The following is a 21,157-nucleotide window of genomic DNA, read 5'->3' as shown; positions in this document are numbered from 1 at the left end:
TTCTGATGGCTATCATTGCCTTAGCTTAGGTGGCCTGAGGGACTGAAAAGTGTTAGAGTTCTTGGAGTCCATTTTCAACTTTAGTGGCCAGAACAAGGTTTTGATTAGAAACTAACTCAGTAAAAACTATTGAAGTGGCGGGTGTGAGTGCTACATTGGAAATAATATTCGAGGGATTAATTTGGTTGGATTTTGGACACAAGGTTTTAGGTATTCATAGGTCTAGAATTCTCTGTGTAGCTGAGGATGACCTTGAACTTCTGACACTTCTGATTCGTAAGACAATCCCGTGTGTGATGGTGTCATCTGGCCCAGTCAGGTGAGACTTGAAGATTAGATGTTGCAGGTTAAGGAACGAAGTCCTGAGTCTTCTACAATGACTCTCTGGTAAGTGACCTTGTTAACTGTTGGGTAGTGCACACACCTCTGTCCTTGTCCAGCGTTTGAGATCCCTTTTCCCACTTCAAGTGTGTGGTCTACTACAGCTGTGCAGGCTCAGAGATTTTCACCCTAGGTAGATAGGTTTCTCAGGACCACTACCACAACACAATAGTTTCCTATGCCCTCATCATAGAATATTAACAACAAGAATTAGAATAATTGATACTACCATCTTTAACTGGATACTGACTATTGACAAAGCCCATTGCTATGAAAACAAACAGAAATGAACCCAGAAATGAACAATTACAGCTACCCAATATTTGGCATTATAAAAAGAACATAGCAGAGACAAGACAGCCTACTCAACAAACGATGCTGGGAAAACTAGACATTCACATGTCAAAGAATGAAACTAGACCCTTGCCAAAATTAATTTAAAACTGGACCAAAGATCTGCCCATTCTCATTAAGGCTATGGCTCTTTTAAAAACGATTAACTTTTTTCTTCAACAGTTTCATGTATGAACGTAATGCATTCTGATTCTTTTCACTGCTATCATCTCTTACCTCCTTCCTACCCATGTCAAACTTCCTGTCTTCTATCAAAGATCTTAAAATTCTGAAAATGCCAGGGAAAAATACAGGCAGATACTTATTGTGAGTATTTGCTCTGCCCATGACCTTGGCCTATTTGTTTCCCATAGAGGCGGTGCTTCTTGTTTGCCGACATGACCTCTTAAAAGGAAAGAGGGGGGTAGTTGCTTGTTGTCTTGAGTGGTGGTGGTTGGAAATCAGACTGCTGGTTCTACTCCCCTCCCCCGCACCCCACAGAAGGGAGGACGACATTATTTACTTTGTTGTGTATCCCTGAGTGTATCCTAATAAATCATTGATACAAATTTCAGATAAGCCTTTCTGTAGACTCAGAAACTGTCTACAACTGTTACAGCTAGTCCTCTTGAGATTTATCCGTTGTTTTAGTTTTTTACAGGATCCCATAGAGATACTGAAGATCCTCCACGTGGAACTTGTTTTATCCTTGGCAAAACTGGCCTATCCAGCATAGAACTGCCCTTGCCTCGACTGCTGACAGTAAGCATGCTGCCCAATCTGGACAAGCAGGATATAAGGAAAAGCGACTGCTGAACCTTGCTAAGACAGGGTAGAATAGTCATTCAAATTTTCTTGCTTCTGAAAATGGTCTGTCAGCTATTCTAGGCCTATAGCCAAAGTTGGTTGCCCCAACATTGCAGAGTGACTTTGGGTGACTGTCCAGGTAGCCAGCTGTTTCTGTCATTCCTTACATCCATTTCTTGCTTACTTAGATAATATTATTTTCCTCCTTAGGTCTTCGATGGGGTTGAAGACTAGATGGTCACAGTTATTATCCTTTCTTATGTTGTGGTGCCGCGCACTGCACCCCCGTGTCTGCACTCTGTACACTGGCACCCAGTTTGCGAGTTTCGGGCAAGGGGGCTGGAGGTTAAAATACACAGACACACTCAGACAGAGAGACAGCGACACGAGTCATCCTTGAATTCCCCAAGAATGCCCCCTTTATTGTGTTCAGGGGACAGATTATATAGAGATAGCCACGCCCCAGCCAAACCCACCAGAAACCACTCTCCTGCCATCAGGAACTCCTGAAGGTCTCGTGCTCAGAGCAGCTGTAGGCACTCAGATCAGGGGATTACAAAAAATTCAGGGTCTGGTGTCTCACTGCTCCCAACATTGTAGCACAATGGTCTTTTATCTTGTCACCAGTATTATTTTTAATAAAACACTGATTGGCCAGTAGCCAGGCATGAAGTAGAGGTGGGGTGACCAGGCAGGAAGTAGAGGCAGGGTGGCGAGAACATGAGAATGCTGGGAAGAGGAAAGGGCAGTTTGTGGTTGTCACCCAGACAGAGAGGAAGCAAGATGAGACTGCCTCACTGATGAAAGGTACCAAGCCATGTGTCTAATGCAGACAAAAATAATGGGTTAATATGTAGGATATAAGAATTAGTTAATAAGAAACCTGAGCTACTAGGTTAACCAGTTTATAATTAATGTAGACCTCTGTGTGTTTCTTTGGGGCTGAACAGCTGCAGGACTGGGTGGAACAGAAACATCAGTGAACAAATGGTGCCAACATGGACAGCTAAATTCACTTAAAACCTGAGAGAGTTTGGGAAAGACATAGAAACAAACCAAAGCAGAGTTAAGCACAGCTTAGTGCTATGGCTCCTTTAAGATAGGTTTTCCTGATTCAGCAGTCGCAGAAAAGAGGCCGTGGGGTTTTGAAGCTGTGGTTTCATGGGCTGTGCTGCCAGCACAAACTCTGGTTCTTTCAGGAGGCCAAGCTCGGACCATAAACTATTTCTCTGGACCAGAGAGGAGGCGTGGAATTAAAGACACAACTCACATGGCTCTATCAGGAGGGAGATTCTCAGTGATCCCTCATGAAATCCTTAGTTCACATCCTGAAAATTCCTCTGCATTTAGTATCCAAACAGCCTTTATACCCAAGCACATACCGAGGGGGAAATTCATTAGCATTCTGTTTCCTAGGTAACTAGGCAAATGTCTCTGATCACATCCACATCTCTGACCACACCTTTCTATGCCCATTTTGTCATGTCTCCTTATCTTCCTGCTATGTATACCAGCTCTGTCATGTAGGCCAAATTAACATCTCTATCCCAGGCATCCTCCAAATTCAAAGAAGGAGCAGAACAACATTTGCATATCCTGACCGTGGGACAGCCTGTGTGTAAGTGCTAGGTGACCACCTCCTGTGCTGCAGGCGCAAACTGTGGCCTGAGATTCTGGTCGCCATACCCTGTAGAAATATGTGCCTACCCTACACTTACTTGACGTTGTTTTTGTCAGTTGTAGTTCTATTTTTGTTTATGTTATTGCCCTTTCTTTTTCCTGGACAATACTTGATAATTGGTCTTATTGTATATAGTTTTGTATTAGGTGTAGAATCTTATTATTTAGACAAAAGGGAGAAGTGTAGTGGGTATTCACTCTACCCATGACCTTGGACTATCTGGTCTGATAGAGGCAGTGCTTCTTGTCTGCCCATGTGACCTCTTATGAGGAGGGCGGTTCATATCTCTCTCTCTCTCTCTCTCTCTGTCTCTCTCTCTCTCTCTCCCTCTTTCTCTCTCTGTCTCCACCCTCCCCCCCCCGCCCCGTGGTCAGAGATTGGACTGCTTGCTAGTCCCATTCACACTGGGCAGAATGAAGGACCCCGGTGGCTTTTTACCTTGTGTGTATCTGTGAGTGTGTCCTAATAAATCCTCGAAACCCCTTTAAACAGGCTTCTGTGGCTTCGCCTATAGCTACTTCAAGACACAGACAGGTAGGAGAGACTTTCTCAAGTGGCTCTGGCAGCGTAGGAAATCTCCAGAGGAAGTGACCCAGGAGCTGACAGGCCCTGAAAAACTTCTGCAGAGGACGACGAGAAGAATGAGAAGACAGTTCCCAGGGGCGGAAGAGAGGGCTCAGAAGTTAAGGGAGTGTGCTGCTCTTGTGGAGGACCCCAGTTTGATTCCCGCCTTCCATGGCGAGCAGTTGGGGCCGGTGTGAATCTCGCACCTCCGGCCTCCTAAGACGCTTGCACTCAGTGGCGTAAGCCCACACACAGACCATGCATGTACACACAATTAGAACTCTTTTAAAAAATCTTTTCAAAAGAAAAGACAGTATTCAGTGTGGGGAAAAATCTTCATCAACTGTACGCCTGGCAGGGAATTAATAGCTAGGATCTATAGAGGACTGAAAAAAGATTAAATTCCCCAAATCAAATTACCTAACCAACAAATAGGCAGTGAATTGAATAGACAATTCTCAAAAGGGAAAAAAAAAGATATATACAGTAAATATATGACAAAATGTTTAACAGCCTTAGCCATCAAGGAAATGCAAATTAAAATTGCAGCATGCGTCTCATTTGCCCCGTTTGGAATGGCCAATATCAAGACAGGAAGCACAAATGCTGGCTGGGAGGTGGAGAAAGCGGGGCCCTTATGTACTGCTGTCGGGGGAATGTAACTGCTGCATGGTAGAAACCTGTGTGGGACGTGCATGAAAAACTCACGGTAGATTACCATATGATTGAAGTAGACACCGTACCTGGGTATGTGCTATGACGATCTAATTAATAGGTATGCATACCCATGCTTATTGTGGTATTGTTCACAATAGTCAGGGCAGAACCAGTCTAGTGTCCAGCTGTTGATTAAGAAAGGAGAAGAGACTGGGATACATATATACAATGGAGTTTATTAAGTCATAGAGAACAATGAAATTGGGACTAGGGAGATGGCTCTGTGGGTAAAGGTGCTGTATTCGTTAGGGTTTCTACTGGTAAGATAAAACATTAACCAAAACCAGCTTGGGAAAGAAAGGGTTTGCTTAGTTAACATATCCGAGGTCACAGTTCATTGAGGGAAGGCGGGGCAGGAAGTCAAGGCAGGAACCTGGAGCCAGGAACGGAAGTAGAAGTCATGGAGGAACCTGCTTACTGGCTTGCTGCTCATGGCTTGCCCACCTTATTATCTTATACTCCCAGGATCACTTGAATAGGTGTGACACCACCCACAGTGGGCTTTGCCCTCCCGCATCAATCATTAAGCAAGAAAATGCCCTACAAACTTACTATAGTCCATCTGGTGGAGACCCTTTCTGAATGGAAGGTCCTTTCCCCAAATGACTCTAGCTTGTGTCAAGTTGACAAAACCCAAAACCAAACCAGAAAACAGCCAGAGCAGGTGCCTACTCTGAGCATAAGTACCTGAATTTGAATTCCCAACACCTACACAATGATGGGCATGGCTATGTGTGTCCATAACCCCAACACTGGGGAACTGAAACAGGCAGATCTTGAGGACTTGATGGCCAGCCAGCCCAGCTGATGTGAAACAGTGAGCTCCTGGTTCAGTGAGAACCCCTGTCCTGGGACAGTAAAGTGAGAGGTCAAGAGAAAGACATCTGACATCTTGACATCTGTTGTTGTGGCCTCTGCAGGTGTAGTGAGGACACACACACAGATACACACAGATGCACAGGCACACATACATACACACACAGATACAGACATGCAGATACAGACACACACACACAGGTACAGACAAACACACAGACACATGCAGACACATGCAGACACATGCAGACACACACACACACACACACACACACCCAGATACACACACATACACACACACACAGATACAGACCAACAGACAGACACAGATACATAGACCATGAAAGACACCCAACATCTTGACATTGGCCTCTGCAGGTATAGTGATATAATGAATCACACACACACACACACACACACACAAGCACACACACAGACACATACACAGATACACACAGGCACACACATACACACAGATACACAACACAGATACATCCACATAGATACAGATACACACAGATACAGACACAGACACACACACACATCTGCACACAGATAAACACACATACACACACAGACACACACACAGATACACACAGGCACACAATACACACAGATACACAACACAGATACATCCACATAGATACAGACACACACACAGATACAGACACAGACAAACACACACACACACAGATGCAGACCAGCAGACAGACACAGATACATAGTCCATGGAAGAAGAAAGCTGTATATTTGGAGTGAGGCCAATGGGTGGGTGTAGAGGGACAAGGAAGTGGGGGTACAAATGTGAGCTAAGAACAGTATGTATATGAAAATGTCACAGGGAAACACATTAATATGCTCCGTTTTGCATAACTAAAAACTTAAAAAACAAAAATGGCAAACATTTAGCGTCATAGATATGCAAAGCTGAAGCAAGGCCCAGCGCTAGAGAACGTCGTTTGTCCTTTGCCCTCCGTTTCTTAGATGTGAGATATTACGGCTCCCATTCTACAGATGAGGAAATTGAGGCTTGGAGAGGTTTACGTTATGGAGTTTCCTTAGATATTCATCTGGCACTTGCAAAATCAGAATTCCATCTAAGGTACTCGGCTGTCAGAAGTGTCTCCTGAAACCACGGTGTGCTAAGGCGGATGTTGCAGGAACTTACCAAGGGTCAAATTCTCCAGTGTGGTCTCTCATCCACGGAGTCAAAGCTCTGGTATGGATGGGGCCATCAGTGTGTTCCAAAGTCTTGTCAGTGGGATCAGATGCATACAGGAGATTCACAACCACAATGAACTCTTTTCTCCTCCCTACATAAACTGTCAATCCCAGGAACTTAGAGAGACCATGCACCCAGGATGGACATAGGCTAGAATCTTCCCGGTAAGACCGGTTCTCACAGATTATTAGAGATGGGTTGATCGGGATGTGAGAATTAGCCTGTAATGCTAGAGCTAAAGGGCCAAGCAGTGTTTAAATGAATACAGTTTGTGTGTTATTATTTCGGGGCATAAGCTAGCCAGGCGGCTGGGGTGCCAGGGACGCAGCCCCGCCGCTCTTATTACTACACCATGCTTGTAAAATGGCAATCTTTTCCAACGCATGTTGTCATAAACAGCATCAGGTATGAAGTATTCTTAGCAGGAGCCAACAAACAATGAAGCAAACTCTCTCTCTCTCTCTCTCTCTCTCTCTCTCTCTCACACACACACACACACACACACACACACACACACCTGGGTCCACTAGAGCCTGTAGTTTTGCCTGTTGACTGGCCATGCAGGAGACAGGGAGCATGCTCAGTAGAGGGTGCATTCTGCAAAACCCTGAGACAGGATTCTTGCCTTGCTTTCTTCAGTAAGTGGGGGTTGGGAAATACAGAAGGGAAGCACATAGTTGTAAGGGAGATGCGAACCTTGTTTTGGCTTCTGCTTTATTTATTTATTTATAGATTAAAATTGAAAAAGTTCTGTGATGATGTGTATGTCTGTGTGTGGGTGCATGCCTGCTTGAGTATGGCACCCACAAAGTCAGAAGAAGGCATCAGATCTCTTGGTGCTGCGAACTGAACCCTCGTCCTCTGTGAGAGCAGTTTGTGTTCCAAATTGCTGAGCCATCTCTCCAGACCCTAACCCCCATTTTTCCAGACAGGGTCTCACTTTGTAGCCCAGGCTGGCCTCAAAGTCAGGACATCTTTCCTGCTTCGGTCTCCCAAGTGTTGGGGATATAGGCCTGGATTCTGGTTAAGAACAAAGTAAACCAATGTAAACATATGGGCAACCGAGTAATTATGTACATTTAATGATTTACAGAATGGTAACACTTTTACTGAAAGCGTATTTACTCTTCTGTTGGATGCATGTGTGTGTGCAGTGTGTGTGTGAGCGTGGGTGTGCCACAGTGAGTGTGTGTAGAGGTCAGGGAAAACAATTGTGACTCAATCCTCTCCTACCTCTGTGGGCCCCAGGGCTCCAACCCAGGTTGTCAGGAAATCGATGGACCTGCTGAGTCATTTTGCCAGTCCCAAATGCTAAAGTGTAAAGTTTTAATAACAGTACTGTGATTTTTTTCTTTTAATGTTATTTTTAAATTAAAAATAGATTTACTTATTTCATTTTGTGGGTATTTTATTGGCATGTGTAAATGTGTACCATTGTATGCGTTTGGTGTAGGAAAGTTCAGAAGGGGATGTTGGATCCCCTGGAACTGGAATTATGTCCCATTGGGGGTACCATGTGGGTGTTGGGAATCAATTCTGGGTTCTCTTCAAGAGCAGCCAGTGCTCTTAGCTGCTGAGCCATCTCTCCAGGCCCTCTTTCGAAGTTTTTATTTATTTGAATAAACACACTAGGGTTGTTAGTTAAATAGAAGTTCCAGGAATTGAGTTATGCGATTTAGTGAGCATTATGTTCCGGTTGCCCCCACACCCAAACACATCTCCCCTTTTTCTGTATCTAGAGATGTACAGTTAAGACCCACACGCTTGTATGTCATGCAGCCTAAATGGTGGTGTCTGGGGTTCAGACCTGATTTCTCAGCCTTAAGCTCTAAGTATAATTTCTAGTTTGAAGATGGGCCAGCTGGACAGGAAGCAAGATCTTTGGAGGCTTCTAGAGAAAAACCAAATCCCTCATTAGTCCAGGAAGACAATAGGAAGACATTTGAAGGCCATAGACATGGTAGCCAAAACCTAAGAAGACTTTTCAGCTTTCATGGCCTAGGGCAACCTATGTTGAATCAGGACTGACCTATGGGGAAACTAGGGTAGAGCAGAAGTCATGATGTGTGGTTTTTATTCTTCCAAGAACAGAATGTCATGATGTAGCTCAGGCTGGCCTTGAATTCACAGTCTTTCTGCCTGAGCTAGCAGAGCCGTTCCTGGATTATAGGGGTGAATCACCATGCTCCACTATGATGCGTAACCTTAAATTTTTTTTTAACATTTATTTTCAAGTTGGGGGGAGAGTATATGTGCACATGTCTGTGCATATGTGGGGACCAGAGAACAACTTGAGGGAGTTGGTTTTTTACCCCTTTCAATGTTTGAGTTCTGGGGATTGAAGGTAGCTCACTAGGTTGACAGCATGTACCTTTAGCTAGCAAGCCGTCTGGCTTGCTCCTGATGGGTCACTTTTGTGTCGGAAAGATACTGCAGCATCGTCCTTATTTTCCTGCTCTGGGGAAAGCCAGAGGCTGTGTCATAGAGACCCTTGCAACACTGGGAGGGCCACATAGGCAGGCACCAACTTGCACAGGAGCCTCGTTTGGAGGAGGACCTTCTAACTCTGAGATAGTCTTCAGTGTCTGCACACTTTGATTGACATATTATTGCAACCTTATGTGAAATGATCTCACCAGAATCCCATGATCAGATCCTAGGAGGATTCCATATCCATAGCAACCAAGTTGATGGATAACCGTGTGGCTCTAAGATGCTAGATTTGCTTTGGTATTTTTGTGCAAATAAATAATACCAATGATGGAGGACAGAACTGGAGCCTAGAGAGCCTTGAGAAGGCATTTTGTGACCGTGGGAGGGAAAGAATTTGGAATGGAACTTCCATCTTAGAAGGCAAACCATGAAACCGGAAAGACACTGTTTTTTCATTTCTCATCAACGAAGTTAACCTCAGTTTGGTACTTTATTGGTCAAGCACAAGTCTAACGTGGGCCTAACTTTCTTCTGTCTGGTTGGAGTAGGTCATTTGATGGTTTTGATACTCTAAATAGAAAGGAGTTTGTGTACAAGAACAAGCACCAAGAGTGATAATTAGCAAATATGAAGGTGATCGATCCTTCGTACCTGATCTTATCAGCGATGTGCTGATGACCACAAACTGGGTGACTCAATACAAAAGAATTTAGTACTCAAATTCTGGAAGCCAGAAGTCTCAAGTCAGGTCACTGGTAAGTTTGGGTCCATTCCTTGCTGTCTTCTAGCTTCTAATGGTGGTCAGCACCCTTGGTATTTCCTAGCTTACACATGAGCACCGGAGGCTGCTGTCTCTTTCGTTTATATGGTTTTCCTTGTGTGTTTTGATACAGCTCTCTTATAAGGGTGTTGGCCCCTAGATTTAAGAAGCCCTGAAACCTGGTCTGACTTCATTTTAACTAATGATCTCTGGAGACTCTATTTCTACATAAGGTCACACTCTAGATTCTGGTGCCCATGAATTTTACGGGACACTCTCAACCGGGTACAGTCATGTTTTACTCAACAGATACTTTTGAAGGTAAAGCTCTCTGCTGGTAATTAGGGATAGCGTGATGAATAAGAAAGCCGTGACTCATAGCCCACATGGGGGTTCACAGTCGGCCTCGGCTCTGAATGGTTCACGTGGTAAGCGATGGTTGCACAGGGAGTACCGACGGCGGCGGAAGCACCAAAGGTGCTGATCGCACATGAAAAGAGATGCGGACGGTCTGGTGGAGGTGGCGAGGGTGCTTAGGAAGACTTCCTCGTGGAAGGACTACTTCAGCTAAAACACGAGTGGCGACCAAGGGACGAACATAAAGACCAGAAGACTGCAGAGAGATTTGCACTGCAACAAGCGTTTCAGTAATAGTTCAGTACGCTGGACACTGAGAACCCCCTACGCAGGGGCCCCAGCTGATCTAAAATGCATCTCAGTGTTCCCATCAGCCACCTACAGGAGCATTCTGGATGGTCTATGGCAGCCATACTTTGGGTTTTGAATGAGTTGTGTTTCTTAAATGTGTGGCTATCAACGATAAAAAATATATATAAATAGCAGGTAGCAGATAGCAGAGAGCCCAACACTATAAATTGGGTACTTAAAAAAACCCAGTAGAAGCTGACTGGTGAAGTTGAGACAGTAACTCAAGCTCTTGGCTGAACTTCTCATAGCGGAACTTTCTGCATCTTTTCCTCGCTGCAAGCGCCTTTGTTTCATGGGAGAAACGATGGGAGCATCTGCTGGAGATGGCTCATCTTCTAGCTGCCCTCAAGGATACAGCATTTTCACTCTTGCCGTGATTTCCTGCTCTCTTCCTTCTCTGTGACACAGTTTGGGGGGGGGGGCAGTCCATTTCCAGACCTTGGAGGGCGCTTAGAGACAAATGTGCTTGGGTCTGAAATGGGGCAGGGGACCCAACCCCATTCCCAGGGCAGCTTCGCAGGGAGTTCCAAGCACACAGCAATTTATTAACATAACACACATTACAGGGGGCCTCAGCCCTTTATCCTGCCACCTGGGGCAGAATGAGGGGGCTCCTCAGGCCCAGGCCTCTCTACCCATTTGAACCCATTAGGCCCCTTTTCTTCCCTGAGTTGAGTCAACTAAGTAAAAAAAGCGGCTTGGGTCTGGTTTAGATTTTTCTCCCCTCACAGCAGTCTCCCTGTCTCCAGATCAGGTTGATTTTCTGTCACAAGGCAGACCTAGTGCTTTGGAGTTTGACTGTCAATTTCTTTTCCATTGCATTTCAGGAGGCCACCTCTCTCCTGAAAGCAGCCCGAGAGCCTGTGGCCCACATTCAGTGTTTTCTATGAGGCAAAGGCAGAGACGGGCTTTCCTTGCTAATTTTCATCAGCAAAGGGGAGAAATGATAAAAGGTGCATTTTCTTTTTAATTGACATATAGTAATTGTGCATATTTACAGAACATGGTGTGCCATTTCAATAGACTTACGCCATGTGGAATGATCAGATCAAGGTAATTGGCATATCCATCACTGAAGACATATACCAGCTCTTTGTGTTGGGAACATTCAAGATCTGGCAGAGGAAGCTCTTAAAAACAGTATCTTTTCTTTAGTTCAAAAAGAAAGGAGACAGATAGTCCACAATAACATTTGAAAATATCACAACTGAAAAAAAAAATTGTAAGAAGATTTGAGCTCATTCTCAGGAAAGGGCTGGTAGGTTTTTAGCATTTGGCTCCTTGACAGCATTGGTAAAATAAACATTTAAAGTGATTTGATGGGAGATTTTGGCTTTGAGGCCTCTTGGAGATCATGATCATGGACACCCCCATGGTCATTTTTTTTTATTACATTCCAACCACAGTTCTTTCTCCTTCCCCTCCTCTCACCCCCTTTCTTCTCCCCCCCCCAGTCCACCCTCTATCCACTCCTCTCAAAGGGTAAGGTCAAATGGGGAGTCACCAAAGCTTGGCACATCAAGTTGAGGCAGGATCAAGCTCCTTCCCATTGCATCAAGGTTGAGCAAGGCATCCCACCATAGGGAATGGGCTTCAAAAAGCCAGCTCATGCACCAGGGATAGATCCTAGTCCCACTGCCAGGGTCCCTCAGATAAACCAAGCTATACAACTGTCTCCCACATATAGCTGGCCTAGTTCAGTCCCATACAGGTTCCTCAGATACAGGCCCCCAGCTGTCGGTCTAGAGTTTGTGAATTCCCATGAGCTTACTTCAGCTGTCTCTGTTGATTTCTCTGTCATGATCTTGACCTCCCCCTGGCTCATATAATCACTCTTCCCTCTCTTTGATTGGATTCTTGGAGCTTGGTCTGGTGCTTGACTGTGGATCTCTGCATCCAGTTCCATCAGTTGCTAGATGAAGGTTCTATGATGACAGTTACAGTAGTCACTAATCTTATTATAGGGAAGGCCAGTTCAGGCACCCTCTTCAGTCTTGCTAGGAGTCTTAACTTGTGGGGTCATCCTTGTGGATTCCTGGGAATTTCTCTAGCACCAGGTTTCACACTAACCCAATAATGGCTCCCTCTATCAAGAAATCTTTCTTTGTTCCCCTACTCAGTCCCTCCCCCAATTGGATCATCCCATTTTCTTATGTTCTCATCCCCAGTCCCCTCCTCTTTACTGTTCCGTTTCCCCAGTTTCCCCAGTTTCCCCAGGAGATCTCATCTAATTCCTTTTCCTGTGTGTAGGATCCTCCATGGTCATTCTTACCAGACAGTCCACAGCGCCATTATTTCCTTTCCTTTCCTTTCCTTTCCTTTCCTTTCCTTTCCTTTCCTTTCCTTTCCTTTTTATTATTCATTAAAAATTATTATTACTTTATGAGACAGGGTTTCATGGATTCCAGACTGGCCTCCAACTTGCTATGTAGCAGCTTAATCCGGTCTTCCTGAGGGCAGACATTATGGATATCACCATCACCCTTGGTTCTTTTCACTTATTTTTAGTGGTTGTTTTTTCCCTTCCTGCCTTGGTCTGCGTCTCTACACTACTTAAGCTTGGTTCCATCACTCAGCATTTCTCCTCATTTGTTGCCACTGAACTCCTAAGAACCCAGCGGCCCAGGTCTCTGAAAAACACGGGCCATGTGGTATCGGAAGTAGGATGCCATCCCCTACTCCCGAGCTCTGGCTTCTAGGTCTTTTTCAAAAGGTTATGCATGTCTTAATCACGTAGAAAAGAAAAAAAAAATTTAAAGCCGTTTTCATTCGTTGTCTCCGGTCTAAAAATAGGGTGACAGAGGGATCGTGGGATAAGCAGCCAGAGCAAGGAGAGCCGGTTACCACAGTAACCAGTGAGCCATTTCACTGCATTGCCTTGACTGTGTGATTTCTGGGAGTTTCCCCCCCTTTCCTTCTCGTGTGCGTGGGGTAGGGGTAGGTGGTGGGGGCATTTTTAGATTATATAATATGGAGCCAGATATCTTACTTCTGGCATCAAACTGTCTTTATGAAATTGTTATTTGGGTAACCCCTCCCCAACGACAAACAGCCCAGGGTTAGTTGACTTTGCCGGGATCAAAGGATTATGACCACACCCATTTTGACTTACATAAGTATCTTTTTTGAATACATCTCCATTTTTTTATAATTAATTTTTAAAGTTAGGATTCAGAGTTATGAGCTTCATGATGGCGTTTTCAGAGGCACCTGTCATGATACTCTGTTTTAACTTATCCCTCCCTCTACTGTCCTCCCTAACTTCCCCCAAATCATTTCCCTTCTGTTTTCCTGCCACACATGTCCCATTACTCTTTCTCCTGCCTCCCTTCAAATCTCTTGATCCCCTCTGTAGTTTCCTGACATGCACACATGTACACACAAACAAGTGCACACAAATGTGCAAATATACACAAGTGTGTGCACTCAGATTCACATGCATGCACACAGGCACGCACATGCACACCCATGTGGCACACACACATGCACACACACACATGCACACAGGCACGCACACCCATGTGGCACACACACATGCACATACACACATGCACACACACACATGCACACACACACATGCACACAGGCACGCAAATGCACACCCATGTGGCACACACACATGCACACACACACACATGCACACAGGCACGCACATGCACACCCATGTGGCACACACACATGCACACACACACATGCACACACACATGCACACAGGCATGCACATGCACACCCATGTGGCACACACACATGCACACAGGCCCACACATAGAGCCAGCTAGATGACTTTAACGTGGGCCTGCTTCTGAGGTGTCACTCTGACACAAGCCGTTGTTATACAGTCATGAAGGAAACAGCCTTGGGTTTGAATTCTGCACCAGCCACCACCTTGGGTGAAAATTGCTTAATATTTCTGTGATTTCCGTGTGGCCAGAAGAGAGCGCATGCAGAATGCAACGAATATGGTTTCTAGCATGAATTAGACTCTTAATAAAGGTTAATTTTAGCCCCACTTTTCCTTTCTGTCACCTCCTTTCATCTGCTCGGCTATTGCAGGCGGTCTCAAGTTAGATGGGAATTTAAAAATGCATATACATTGTAGGGGTCACCCTCTCCTTCTCTTCATTCACAGAGTGGGAACCACCCTCTTCTGCCTCTCTTTTGTCCTATTTTCTATGCATAGTCCTCATCCCCCGCTGCCCCTACCTCCCCACTGCCTGTGGCCTCATGTGGCACACAGTTCCTGGTCCTGGGCACTTTTCATATAAATACTTCTCTGTTCTCTCCCTGAAGGGCTCAGTGGGAGCCTGGATAGCTCATCAGGTTGAAATCAAAATGTAAAACTGTGTTCAATGGATCCAAATAGGTAGAAGTGACGCATGGCAGGCTCCAGTCTTTACTGCTTATTAGGGTGATGAAGTGTGAACGCGAGGCTGAATGGGAGTGTGACAGCGGGAAATAATCCCTCACCTGTAGGAGGGAAACGCTGCTCCCCTCAGGGGGAACAAGGGGGAGACCTGGGGGAAAGGTACTTGCTGTGCAAACCTGAGTGAGGAGCTGAGTTTGGGTCCCCAGACCCCACATAAAAGCCCTAGCCACAGGGGGAGAACTGGTCACCCTGTGCCCCAGGAGGGAGACTGGGAGATAGGGACAGGAGACTCTAGAAGGGCATGGGCCGGCTGGTCTGGTGTATGTTGCAGAAAGACCATAAAGATACTTTGTCTCAAACAAAGTGGAAGGTGTCCTCTGACCTCCATCCACATACCTGTACACACACACACACACACACACACACACACACACACACACGAGTGGGAGGACAGGAGTACCTCAGAGACCCAGTAGCTTCAGAACTTGTGTGTATTAACTCTTTTCCAAGAGGCCTTGTTCTTGCTCACCAAATGGCTTTCTTCGATTGGTATTGTGCCCTCTGGTTGACCTTTTCCCACCTTCCAAGACTTTTCTAAGATAAGGGCTGGGGAGATGGCTTAGTGGGTAAGCACAGATTGGAAGATGGTCTTGGCCCCTTCACTTCGGTGGAAGAGTGGAGTTGGCTGGGCGACATCTGAGATGAGTAGCCACCAGGATGTCGTGACTCAAATCAGGGTGGGTGGGTTTCCCAAAGAGTTGTAACCAGAGTACCAGGGATCAGTGCTGCCTCCACTGCCACTCCGAAGGCCAATGACTGGGAACAGACACCGCCCTGAACCTGTGCCCTACAGAGTTGACTTGTCTGAAAGGGTAGCAGGTGACAACCCTAAAATTAGGGAGAAGGGGCAGGAATAGACAGGACAAAGGCAGTTTGTCACTCTGGAGCTCATGCTTACCTCCCGAGTCACTGTGGTGTCTTTTTCATGGTCCTGCACTCAGTCCTCTGGGTGTCTGGGCTCAGGCACTTCTTGGCATAGTCTTGTTAGCGTTGCGTGGCATCAACCTTGTGCTCCTTTTGTGGAGTCTAGTTAGTGCATGTCACTACTCAGTTAGTGCATGCCACCGCTCAGTTAGGTCACCTCTCAGTTAGTGCATGCCACCTCTCAGTTAGGTCACCTCTCAGTTAGTGCATGCCACTGCTCAGTTAGTGTGTGCCACCGCTCTACTTGGCAGTATGATAAACCTGGGAGAGTTGAACCTGAAATTGATGCAGACTAAAGTCTCCTGCCATAGCCAACTTCCTGTAGAGCATCAGACAGTTTGTATCCTGAGGGCATTCTGAGGATTAAGCAGGGTCATGTGAGCAAAGTTCACAGGAGTTCAAGCGGTAGGCAGCCTATAGGGGCAAGATTATTCACGTGGGTTTAGGCTGCAGACAGTCACGAGGATAATAGTGCTTGGAAGCCTCATCTAAATAAGAAGATGATGAAGTGAACCCACTTCTACTTACTGCCTCTGGGAGGGGCAGGAAGCTCTTTCCAAGAACAAACACATGATTTGGAGAAACAGGGCACAGAACTCTTGTCTTGTTTTCTTGGAGTTTTCTCATCAGCTCCTAGAATTCGCCCCACACGGCTTCATTCATGGATTGTGTTCCTACAGTAGTAGCTGGTATTAATCTTGTGCTCCTCTACGGCCATCTGGGCCGTACATGTGCATGTGTGTGTACGTGTGTGTATGTGTGTGTGTACACGTGTGTGTGTGTGTGTGTGTATGAGAGAGAGAGTATGTGTGAATGTGTGTAAGTGTGTGAGTGTTCCCTCTGAACAAACAAATCTGTAGCACTAATAATAAAAACCCAGAATTAGATATTGGGGTTCAGCCTGAAGATCGGAAAAGCAAAAGCAGTCAGACTACTAGAAAGCACCTACTTTGAAATCTTCAGACTGAAAGAGAGGGAGTTCCTGTCTCATCCTGCCTTGTATTTCTCTCCAGTGCTGGGATTAAAGGCGTGCACCACCACTGTGCGGCCTCTATGGCTAACTAGTGTGGCTGTTGGGATTACAGGTGTGTGCAACCACTGCCTGGCCTGTATGGATGACTAGTGTGGCTGCTTTGCACTGATGTTCAGGCAAGCTATATTTATTAAAAATACAAATGAAATATCACTACACTTCTCCCTTTGTGTCTAAAATAAATGAGCAGGCTATAACTAACATAAGGAAAAGTATATACAGTAAGTATAATAACTATATACAATATATACAGGCAATAAATACATCAACAATGTCTTGTTCATTTGCATTTTACAAATTCAGAGAAAATACTTCCTATCTATCCTATTTCAGGGAATATAAAGTGTTGTATCTAATTTACTTTCTATCATAATTTGCTTTCTGAGTCTGGTAAACAAGGAAAACTATAACTATCTAGTCTTCAACTTCCTCAGAGACATAAGAAGGAAATAATATTAACTGAGTAAGCAGGAAGTGTGAGCAAGCAACTTCTAAAAATTGTGAGAAATAACAGAAACAGCTGACTGCCTGGACAGCCAACCAAAATTCCTCTGCAATGCTGGGGCATCCATCTTCAGCCTATAGACTTTTCTATGAAGAAGAGTTTTCGAAGGACTGTCCTGCTTTGTCTGAGCAAGGTTTGACAGTCACTCTCTTTTGTGTCCTGATTGTCCCATTAGGACAGCATACTGTCAGCAGTTGAGGCAAGTGAACTTTCTTGCCCAATGTTTTACTTTTGCCACAAAGAAAGCAAACTCCATGGGGATCTCTTCCATCCCCTATCAAAGACACAAATTGTTGGTCAAAGGGACAAATAGCAGAGGGTCCCTGGGATGTATATTTTTACATTGGCAGTGATAAAACACCAGGTTTTCACAAACATGTGGCTCTGGTTTGTGTTAAGTTGACAAAAACTAGCTGAACAGCTTGTGTATATCTGAATGTGGGTTTATGCATATGGATGCAATGTCCTTGGAGGCCAGAAGTTTTGGTGTTTTGCTTTGCATTTAAGTCTTCTTTGTTTTGTTTTTGAGAAAGCATCTTACTATGTAGCTCTCACTGGCTTGCAATTTTCTGTGTAGATCAGGCTGGACTTGAACTCAGAGATCTGCCTATGTCTGCCTCCTGAGTGATGGGATTACAAATGTTACAGGTGTGTACCCTATAAATGGTCAACATTTAAGTGTGTTGTCCTATATTTTAAGTTTTCCTTTGCCTGAATAGTGAGGTTTCATTCAAGCTATATAGATATTATATTTTACTCATGGGTATTTAGATGTTATGCCACCATTTGTTGATAATATCACCTTTCCTTTATTCTGTTGATTTTACACAATGCTAGAAAGTTGCTGGGTGCTTTTGTGGGGCTTACTTATGTGTTATCTATCTTGTTCCCGGTTCTGTATGTCCATCTCTCTGTCCATACCACACCCTTTGTATCACTCTAAATAGGCAGTGAACAGTGAAAAGGTAGCTGGTCTTTCCCATTTTATTTTTTCTTCCCAGAAGTGTAAACAGTTCTAGTTCCTCTACTTTTCCACTGTCATGGTTTAGAGTGATCTTACCTAGAGCTGTAAAATCTCCTCCTGAAATTTTGATTAAAATAGCATTAAACTTGAAGGCTAACAGGAAGAAAAACTAGTGCCGTCATTTGTTTGGTGGTTCAAGTGAGGAGCACAATGCGTCTTTCAACTTTTTTAGGTCTTTGATTTCATTCATTGAGTTTTCTAAGTTTTAGCCTTGTACATCTTCTCCGAGACTCACACTTAAATATTTATTTTAAGTTTTAGCTATTGTAATTGATGTTCTCATTTTACTTTTGACGCTCATGTTTTCATTTTTAGTTCTTACAACTGAATTCCGTGTATTTACCTCATATGCTACTTGCTTACCTGGACTCATTAATTATAGATTGTTGTGTGGAGGCCATTTGTCAGTTCCCAGCTGCTCAGTCCCAAAATAATCAGACAGAAACCATATTATTTAAATCACTGCTTGACCTATTACCTCTAACTTTTTATTGGCTAACTCTTACATCTTAATTTAACCCATCTCCATTAATTTGTGCATCACCATGATGTCATGGCGTACCAGCAAAGTTTCAGCGTGTCTGACTCTCCATGGCTTCTCCTTGACTCTGTCCTTTTCTCTCCCAGCATTAAGTTTAGTTTTCCCCACCTACCTCTATTCCCTGTGCAGGTCCAAGACAATTCTTTATTAGCCAATGGTATTCACAGGATACAGAGGAAAATCCCACATCACCTTTCCTTTTCTGTTTAAATAAGAAGGAAGGTTTTAACTTTAACATAAAAATTACATATAACAAAACAGGTATCAAGCAATAATTAGTTACAATATTTATATCTACTCTATCTTTTATTATAACTAGGAAAACTATAACTATAACTATAAATTCTTTAACCCTATCAAAGACTCCAGAAGAATATAATATTATGTAAGTAAACAGGAAGTGCATTATAAGCAACTTCCAAAACTCTAGAATTGACAGACAGAGACATCTTGCTACCTGGACAGTCATTCAAAGTTCTCCTGTACCATTGGGGCATCCATCTTTAGCCTACAGACCCATAGTATCTGGCAGACTTTTCCATGAAGCAGGAAATTTCAAAGACAGTTTTGCCTATGTTGACAGTTTGTCAGTCATTTTCTTCTGTGCCCTGCAGAATGTTTTGCAGACTCTTTCATGAAGCAGAAACCCTGAAGGATGGTCTCACCTTTAGAAAAGTTCAGCTGTCATTTCTATGTGGGTCCTGCATGTTTAGTCCATCAAACAGTCCAGGCAAAAGCAGTTTCTTGCCCAAATGGTTAGCCAACTTCCTAAGGAACCTCTTTGATGCCCATCTTCCTCTTGAAGTAATTGGTGCTGCTAGGAGAAGATATGTCTCATTGTCATGAAAAGTTCCAAGTTATTAAAACATTTTAAATGTCATATTCTGAAGGTCTTTGAAAGGTTTGAAGATTATCTAACTAAAACATATCTCTCTATATCTAGAAAACCTAACATGACTAGAAATTTGATTATTATAGATGACTCTCTATTAACCTATATTTATTAATTATGCATTACATTTTAAAATGAGCTGCACAAACACAATACCTTAATCAAGAGAAGAAATATACATATAACAAAATTGACCTTAAATTTGTACCAATAAGCCAAGCTCCACATCAATGCAAATCTCTATAGCATATTCCCCCCTTAAATGTAAACAAACATTTATAAAAAATATTTGGGAATATGGGCATAGTTCTCTAGACTAATTCCTGCTGATTGGTGGTGCTGTTAATCAGGTCTTTCATGGTGTATCTTGTGTGCTAGATTAATCTCAGTCAGCAGATGGGCAAAGTAATATTTTGGGGGGTGTTTATAGCGACCTTTTGAGTGTTTTGGTGCATCAAACCATATTAGTCTGGAAACAGTCCATCCTCTGTGGTTCTTATCCTTTGTGGAAACAAAAGAAGAACCTCTTCTTCAAAGCAACATATCCTTAGACTCAAATTTAAAGTCAAGATACCTTTACATTGGTTTAGCTTAGCAGCCTATACAATTAAGTGTCTCTTTGTACTTAGCTCCTTCACAGTCAAAAACTTCAAAGATATCACAATAATATATACAATCCAGACTCTCTTTTTATATTTTATCTTTATGTGGATTTTCTTACTCTATTACTTTTTAATATTTATTTTATTATCTTTACTCCTTTAATCCACCACTGTCTGTACTCTGTCTCTTTAAAAATTTTGTTTAATTTTTTAATAACCATTTACTTCTTTTTATAATTCTCTATACCCTTTATTTTCTCTTTCCCAAGCCTACTTACATTTATCTAACACTGTGACCCATTTAGAGGTCTTTTTTAAAATCTGGATTTGTCTTTATTATGTATCTGTATTTATTTTCTGACCAGAACTGCTTCTTAAAATGTTAAGCATTTCTTAAAAAACAAACAAACAAACAAACAAACAAACAAAAAAAAAACTAAGCTGTGGCATTACTAGAGTATGTACAGTACTTCCTGCTTGCTCTGCACAGTCCAACATGGTGGAAGTCCATTCACTACCTCTGCAAGTCATGAACATTGCCCCAGTTTTAGGCACACAGTACATGTTGCCGTTAAGCAAGTCGTAGTATATTGCTCACAAACCCCATTTAAATGCTTGGTCTCCTGAAAGAGCCAGAGTTCACACAGGCAGCACAGCCCAGAAAGCCAGCAGCTTTTTTTTTTTCTACCACTGAATCAGGAAAACCTCTGGCTACCAAGAAGCCATGCTTAACTCAGTTCTTCTGTGTCTAGAATTTCTTTTCAAACTCTCTCAGGTTTTACGTGAAT

Source organism: Microtus oregoni, unplaced genomic scaffold, assembly GCF_018167655.1.
Source record: "Microtus oregoni isolate MIOR12 unplaced genomic scaffold, Mior012 000002F_ref0000024, whole genome shotgun sequence".
Taxonomy (NCBI): domain Eukaryota; kingdom Metazoa; phylum Chordata; class Mammalia; order Rodentia; family Cricetidae; genus Microtus; species Microtus oregoni.
This window is presented reverse-complemented; position numbering follows the sequence as displayed.